Source organism: Ursus maritimus, unplaced genomic scaffold (genome assembly GCF_017311325.1).
Source record: "Ursus maritimus isolate PB19 unplaced genomic scaffold, ASM1731132v1 scaffold_12, whole genome shotgun sequence".
Classification (NCBI taxonomy): Eukaryota; Metazoa; Chordata; class Mammalia; order Carnivora; family Ursidae; genus Ursus; species Ursus maritimus.
Window position 1 is genome coordinate 21559365 of NW_024423564.1, and position 8886 is coordinate 21568250.

Below are 8886 nucleotides of genomic sequence, written 5' to 3' on the forward strand. Positions count from 1 at the left end.
TTACAAAGCATGCTTAGGAAAACAGACTGGTATGTGGCTTACAGGGTGAATAATGAAGGTCACTTCCTCGCAGGCTTAGGAACCTTATGGTATTTTAGGGAATCTGAGAAGTTTACCCGAATTTATGGTTACCACAGCTTTTGAAATCTGATGGCAAGTTCTTGGCTTGGCTCAGGAGGCATTTATTTATTTATTTATTTATTAAAGATTTTAAAAATTTTTTATTTGTTTATTTTTGAGAGAGAGAGGGAGAGAGAGGGAAAGAGAGCAAAGGAGTGAGAGAAGGGGCAGAGGCAGAGGGAGAAGCAGGCTCCCCGCTGAGTAGGAAGCCTGATGTGGGACTCATTTCCAGGACCCTGGGATCATTACCTGAGCCAAAAGCAGACGCTAAACCGACTGAGTCACCCTGGCGCCTCTTTTTGACTATCTTTGATTAAAAGGAGAATGATTGTAGAGAGAAATTTGGTGTCAGTGGAAAACTATAGCACACTCTTCCAACTCTAATCCCAAATTAGCAACAGTAGGAGTTCGCAGACTCTAGCCGTGTTCATTGTCTTCACCCTATTGGCACACTTTGTAACTGCACGTAGTTGAGAGATACGTAGACTGTCTTCTCTGGTGGAGATTTAAATGAATTCTCCCCGCTTGTGGAAAAACCATTTTGGGTACCTACCTGCAGTTTGGACTGGATGGATCCTGTTAGCTTGCACAGAGATCATTAACACTTACCAACGTTCCGTTCTTCAATATCTGGCTACGACTCTCTCAACGAAGTTTTCGAAATTTTCTGCCTCCTGCCTGACTCAGTATGTTCAAGAACTAAAACCTGACCACCCATACCACTTTCGTGTGCTGCAAAGGCCTTTCCCTCCAGGATCTGAAGAAGCCCTGTGAGCTAAAGTCCAAGCAACTTCAACTAAACCTTGAAGGGGTCAAGGACTTACCACCATAACAGACCGTGCAGGGTTGGATTTCTCCCTGGACAAGCCACTGTCTGGGCCAGAAAGGAACCTAGGCAAGATACTGAGTTATGCCTGCCCTTACATGAGAGGCAACCAAACCTGTGGACAATATCATCAAGATTATCAACACCTTAGCTTCAAGGAACTCGGTAAGTGGTGCTCCACCAACTTCTTGGAATATACTAGGGTCCAGCTCCCGAGGGTATTTACTTTCCCACAGACTTTCACATTCATGTTTCCCTTTTTCATTCCAGGCATTCCTCTTTAAAAGTTATCTGATGTCCAGGACTTTAAAACCACTGACCTTTTCCATGACCTCTCCATAAATGGTTCAATTGATTTTATAGAATCAGGACCAAATAGATATTTTAAGAGATTATTTTTCTTGGACCCTACTTGGCTCCACTTAGGAATTTCTTCACACTTCTGAGTGGTTGAGCAAAAGCTGATATTCATTCATCTTGAACAAAAGACTGACGTGTTGAACTTCACCTGAGCCTTGTGCCCTTGGAGAACAGCAAGAGTTAAGACCTCCCCTCCTCCCCCCCACACCAATCTTCTGTGTTCCAGGAAAGGGCTTACGGCAAAGAAATACCCTTCTCCATATGACTTAGGTAAGACTCACTGTCCACACTTTCTCATGACCCCTGTAAGACTTGAGTATAACTCTACTATTTATCTGAGACAAGGCCAAATGCATACCTTTCCCTTTTTTTTCATGAATCTGCTGAGAAAGCCAAACTAGACCTTCCTATACCTTGTTCTTTGTCTTATGATTGATGAGCTGAGATTTGAACTGTTTTCCCCCTGAAACTAGCTGTGCTGGTGAATTTCCCATGTCACCCTGACTGGGCTAAAATGCTCAGATAGCTGGTATGTTTTTTCTCTGTTTGTCTGTAAGAGTGTTTCCAGAAAAGATTAGCATTTGAATTGGTGAACAGAGTAAAACAGTGGGTGGGCTGGGTCGGTGGGAGTCACCTAATCCTTTGAGGGCACAATAGAATAAAAAGGAAAAGGTAGAGTGGATTAGCTCTCTGCTTGAGTTGAGAGATCCATCTCCTGTGTTCAGACCTCACAGTTTCTGATTCTCACAGGCTTTGGGACTCAGGTCCGCTTTTACATCATCTCCTTTGGTTCTAAAGTCTTTGGACTCAGACTGAATTGTACCACCAGCTTTCCTGGTTCTTCGGACTGCAGATGGCAGACCGTGGGTCTTCTTGGCCTCCGTAACTGTGTGAGCCAATTCCCTTTTTTTTTTTTTTTTTAAGATTTTATTTATTTACTTGACAGCATAAGCAGGGGGAGCAGCAGAAGGAGAGGGAGAAGCAGACTCCCTGCTGAGCAGGGAGCCGACTCAGGGCTCAATCCCAGGATCCAGGGATCATGACCTGAGCTGAAGGCAGATGCTTAACTGACCCCAGGCGCCCCAGTGTGAGCCAATTCCTATAATGAACCCCCTCTTATCCTCTTATTTCTCTCTCTCCCTCTCTCTCTCTGTATATGGTATGGTTCTGTTTTTCTGGAGAGCCCTGACGAATACACTAGCTACTCATAGGGAAATAAAATATAATGTTCAGCTATCCGACTGAGACTTTGCCTGCTTGCGAAATGAGTTTAACCGTAAATCACTCCCTCACTCATCCATGAAACGCTAAGGCAGGGGCGCCTGGGTGGCTCCGTCAGTTAAGCATCTGTCTTCGGCTTAACCCAGGTGCCCCTGATCTCTTCTTCACTTAGCTATCAACTGTTTGAAAGAATAGTAATCTATACTTAATGTTTCTACTTCCTTGTTGCTTTTTTTTTTAATATTTTTTTATTATATTATGTTAGTCACCATACAGTACATCCCTGGTTTTTGATGTAAAGTTTGATGATTCATTAGTTGCCTATAACACTCAGTGCATCATGCAATACGTGCCCTCCTTACTACCCATCACCGGTCTATCCCATTCCCCCACCCCCCTCCCCTCCGAAGCCCTCAGTTTATTATTCAGCTATCAAAAAGAACGATTTCTCAACATTTGCTGCAACATGGACGGCACTGGAGGAGATAATGCTAAGTGAAATAAGTCAAGCAGAGAAAGACAATTATCATATGGTTTCTCTCATCTATGGAACATAAGAACTAGGAAGATCGCTAGGAGAAGAAAGGGATAAAGAAAGGGGGGGTAATTAGAGGGGGGAGGGAAGCATGAGAGACTATGGACTCTACTTCCTTGTTTCTTGTTTACCACTCAGATACTATAGTGGGACTTTTAACCAAACATATGATCAAAATTGTTCTCAGCCAGGTCACCAGTGACCTCAATTTTATTAAATTCAGTAGATGCTTATCACATTTGATCTCTCTCTCTCTCTTTTTTTTCCTTTTGTTGGGGTCAGGGTTGGTCTCAAGCAGGGGCCCAGAAGCTGCCCGCTGAGTCAGAGGTCATTCAGAGGTCATTCAGCCTTGACAGAGGTCATTCAGCCCGACGGGCCATTGGAAACCCACACCATGGAATTTGTGCTGCCGAGCCGGGGCCGACGCAGCCTGAAGCAGGCAGGTTCTGGGCTCTGGCGTCCACTGGCCTTTCTCCTCTACACCTGTCACTCTTCTGCCGAGACCCCCTCCTTTCTGAGCCTCCAGGCAGCTCAGTGTGGGCATACAAGGGGAACAAGGTGCGATGGATGCAGGAGACTATCAGTCTAAACCTGCACAGCCAGTATGAGCCACCACTCATCTGCTGCTCTTTGAATTAACCTTAAATCAAATCGGAAATCCACTTTCCTTAGTCATCCTAGCCACGTTACGAGGGCTCAACGGCCACATGTAGCTAGTGGCTCTCACTGGCTAGCACAGTCTGGGGTATTTCCATCCCTGCTGAGAGTTCTATAGCACAGAGCCGGGCTAGAATTCCCGATAAAAGTTCAGTGGGCAGGCACGCCTGAGTGGCTCAGTCAGTTAGGCATCTGCGGTCAGCTCAGGTCATGATCCCCGGGTGCTCAGCGGGAGTCTGCTGCTCCCCCTGCTTGTACTCTCTCTGTCTCAGAATCTGACAAGTAAATAAATAAAATCTTAAAAAAAAAAGTTCAGTGGGCAGGGGCTGGAGACTGAGAGGGGCACCCGTTAGGCACTGCCCCACTGCCTGTAGGAACAAGTCATCTCCCCCCCCCCCAGTTTCCATGCCCAGCGTGGAGCCCAATGTGGGGCTCAAACTCAACACTCTGAGATCAAGACCTCAGCTTGAAATCAAGAGTTGGACGCTCAACCGCCTGAGCTGCCCAGGTGCCCCCAGACACAAGTCATCTTAAAGGAGGCCTCCACAGGTGAGCCCCGGTGCCAGGCCAGCTCTACATTCCACTGGGTGAGGCACAGAGCTCCCACCTCCTCCGAGAGGTCAGCCTGAATTTCCATCTGTTCTGGCTCTTCACCAGCTTGCTTAAAGACAAGCCACAGACACTTCCTCTCCCTCTTTGCTAAGTGTTACTTTATCTATATTCTCCTGGTTTCCACGACACCAGTCTCTTGTCTTTTCCTATTTCTCTGATGATTCCTTTGCTCCTTCTCAGTCCCCTTTATGGAGTTTCTCTTCCCCCCACGCACTCCCTGTCTTAAGAGGGACAGCTCAGATTTTTAGGGGTTTTGCACCGCCTTGCGACTGCAAGCTCTGCAGACAGCTACACACCTCGCACACATGTGTGTGCCTGCACCCTCCCCCTGCACACACATAGGCTCACCCTTGATTTTGCTGGCATCCATTTCTCATGAACAAGGTCACTTCACTGATTGCTGCAATGGCTGTTACGTGATCTCCTTCCTGCTCATGCTCTCAATTGTAGGTTCACCTCGAAGGGTGGCTGTGGCTGCTGTACAAACATCACACCCTCTCCCAGTGCTGCTACCACCTGCCAGCGGTAGAAACCCAATCAGGAGCTCCAGGCCCTCCACCTCTTATTTATTTTGAATTTTTAATTACTTAATTTGTTTATCTTTAAAAGTAAGCTCTGTGCCCACGTGGGGCTCAGACTCGTGGACCCGAGATCAAGAGTCTCCTGCTCTATGGACTGAGCCAGCCAGGTGCCCTCTCCACCCCCTATTGAAACGGGGCAGGTAGGACTGAGCCAGCCAGGCGCCCTCTCCACCCCCTACTGAAAGGGGGCAGGTACTGGGCACAAACTGAGCGAACAGGTCTGCAGCGAGGAATGCGCTGCCTCTTCCTCCCTTGTTTTATCTGTATTTAGAGGGAGTCTCCAGTCAGTGCTGCTTGTGAGGGTGAAGACATTTAGGACAAATCATTTCTCGCAGCCTTGTCTCTCTCTAGGACTCAGACTTACATACCCATGGAGAAAAATGGAAATTGAGTCGATTGACAACACTGAAAAGTTCTCAAAATGCTGCTCCCCTCTAATGGCAAAGGTTCTTCTTAATTCTTACTGAGTCAAGTTCATTAAACCAGATCCTCCACTTTTAGGAAGAGTTTGTTCCTGGGAAGCTCCTAAGACCCTGAAGGTGGAGAGCCACTGTCACTTTAGGTAAGCCCTGATACTTTTGAACCTCCTCTTAGTGGAGACTAGGGCAGAGCTTCTCAAATGATCCCAGTGAAGGACAATCCTTTTCCCCCAAAATCATTTTGGACTGATGCTTTTGGTAAAATAAAATAAAAAGTTGGGTGGCTCAGTTGGTTAAGTGTCCAACTCTTGGTTTCAGCTCAGGTCAGGATCTCAGGGTTGGGAGATCAAGCCCTGTGTTGGGCTCCACACTCAGTGGGGAGCCTGCTTGTCCCTTTCCCTCCTTGAGTGAGTGTTCCCTCTCTCTCTCAAATAAATACATAAATAAAATCTTAAAAAAAAAAAATCAACCTGATCAGGCTGTTGCGGAAAAGTAAAAATCAGACTGGTGGGAGACCAAGTAACACTCAGAGAAGTAGGAGAACTTGGGTTTATTTTATGCTGGCGGACCCAGATGAGCTCCTGTTGGAAATTCTGGGGCCAGGGTAGTGGGGTTACAGAGTTTTTATAGGGGAGCGCAACAGGCCAGGTTTGGAGGGCTGTGCTGACTGCTGGTAGGTGGGTTTTGCGGGGGGGCTGGTTATCTTTTGCTCCCAGCCGGGGCTCCTGGTTACCTCTAGCTTATTGTTAGTAGCTCTCCATCTTCTGAGGCCTCCTGGCCTGGGCCTGCTCTTGGGTAATTTTCCTCTCCAAGGCAATTCCAGACTGCTATAAAATTTTCTAAGTGCCTGTACTCAATCTCTGTATTTCTTTCTCTGTAGACCTGTAATACACAGTTCGTTTCCCTACACTGCTTTGTGGTGCCTTCTGAGTAGCCCTGGTCTGTGGAGAGGAGGAAGGCCAAGGTGCAAATGTTGTCTACCATCTTGAACCGTATCCTGGTTCCTGTTTTCCAGGATTTATTTTTTCTTCCAGCTCCTGGTGAACTGGGAAGATGATTACCATCCTTCCTTCATTTGAACTCTCGGCTCTCTATTTGTGTGTGCCAAACTTTCTGCTTTCTGAATTATTTTGTGACCATAAACATTCCTCGAAGTCTCCTCTCTTTAGTTGATTGCTCTTTGGTAAAGTTCATATCTCCACTGGAGAGCGTAAGAGGTGTTTTGAAGGAAGATAAACTGAATTGCCAGCATTTTTTTGTAGCAGCGCTTGCTAGAAGTCAGGGTTAAACCTGAGTTTGAACGTGACTTGTGAATTTCATTTTACTTCAGGAAGAGATTTCTGTATACTTGACCTGAGGGATCATCCTTCAGAGCAAGACTCAACTGAGAGAGGACAGAAATAGTCACCTAAGCAGGGACCAGCTGCAGGGTGGGTGGGCACTGGACCCCACATCACCCTTTTCATCGACTCTCCTATTTCTTTCCTGTCCCAATTTTCTCCAGCTCTTTATTGTGTAGACCAGCTTAACCTCTAGAGCTTCTCTTTTTTTCCACTCTCTGGATTTTGAATCATAATGACCCGAGATCCCCAATTCAGAAGAAAAGAGGAGGAGGGAATTCTCTGGATAAGCCAAGCTATATTCACAATTGTTTTCTTTTACATATGAGTCTCTGGGTCATGAATATGAAAGCAATGCGAGACCTGAAGTTTCTTCACTTTCATTATTCAAAAACACTAACTTTGACTAGAAACCAGGACTAGAAAGAGGAATTTGTGATCATTTTGAGGAGAAAACAAACCAACAAAACCCCTTCAAACACATACAGGATCTTTTTCTTTTCTTCTGATAACAAACAGAAATGAATGGTGTCCTAATTCTCCCTTTACAACTTGTTTGCAAAGGTTTAAAATGCCAGTTTTAAGAATGCTTCCAGGAAAGAAAGGACCAAGGTTATGGATCTCTCTTCTTAATAATAAACTGTCATATTTTAAGTTTGGTCATGTCTCATATTAAAAAAAAAATTACAGACACTTGCGCCCTGAGAGTCTCTGAGTTTAGTAGGAGAGGCTTCACCCAAAATATGCTGAGAACAAAATAGGACATGACTGAGTTTCCTCGTGAACTACAGGGAAAAGATTCAACTTAAGAGAGTCATCAAGATGCTGAGACATTTTATAGTGTGGAGAAAACAGAGCTTGCCTTTCAACCTCTTCAACTTCAAATACTTTGCAATGAAGAAATGTCTCCCACGTCTCTACTCAATTTCCTATCCACCCCTAATTATAGGAAATAATTTGAGGGCAGTGGGAATCTGATCTTCCTGACCCAAATTGGCTATGTCGAAATACCTTACCTCTTAATACTGTAGTAGGCTCTGTTATCCAAAGAGGCTTTCCGCAAAGGTGTTTCTTGTTTCTCCCACACTATTACTAAAATGAAATTAAAATCTCTTTACTGGTTGGAAAAAAAAACCAACTCTTCAATTTTCTCATGAATTAAAACTTCAACCTATCTATCGGTAAAATAATTTGTATTTAATTTTGGGTTTGGGGCCTTGGTTTCATTTTTTCCCCTAGCTTTATTCTGATATAATTGACATACAACATTGTGTAAGCTTAAGGTGAACAGTGTGATGATTTGCTATACATATATATTGAGAAATGGTTATCACAAGAAGGGATTTCTTTTCTATAAAGATGCACTAATGAATTTACTGATAAAGAGACGACACAATTGGAGAAATTACCATGACATCATGAATGTAAACGTGAAGATTTTGTAATAATTGGCACTGAGTGATTTGTTAAAAAGTCATCGCATTTCCTATAGAACCAGTTAACTCCTTTCCAGGGTAATGTCACCAATCGCAATAGGAAACTGTGACTGGGAGTATTTGGAAAGGCTGATAAAAAGAGTGACAAGGCAGAGCAGACATAATTACGCTCACTATTGATCCAAAAGGAAAGCGAAGTTTCATTTATAAGAGGAAAAAAGTCCATATCTCATAATTTATATTAAACTTGCTGTAAAGTTAGATTTATTATGGACTTCAAGGAAAGGATATATACCTTGATTTCGGCGGGCAAAGGTCCGCGGTTAGGGTAAAAGGGGTGGTTCCTCCACCTGGAGGGAACTGCTCCGGCTTCACAGCGCTGTCCGGGTGAGTCGGGCTCGGAGCTGAGCACACACTGCCCTCTGGTGGCGCTCGCCGGAACTTGCCCAGCCTCCAGAGCCGCCCTCAGCAGTCCGCAGCACGGACGGGCCACTCCTGCATGGTGTACATTCCTCTTCAGTGAATTTGCAGAATGGCTCGCAGAAGCCCCACTTTTTAAGTTAAACATAACTTTAAGAATCTGGCAAAAATAAAAAAAAATAAAATATAAAAAAAAGGGGGGCACCTGTGTGTCTCAGCGTCTGCCTTCAGCTCAGGTCATGATCTTTGCTCAGTGGGGAGCCTGCTTCTCCCTCTGCCTGCTGCTCCCCCTGTTTGTGCTCTCTCTTTCATAAATAAATAAATAAATAAATAAATAAATAAATAAATAAATAAATAAA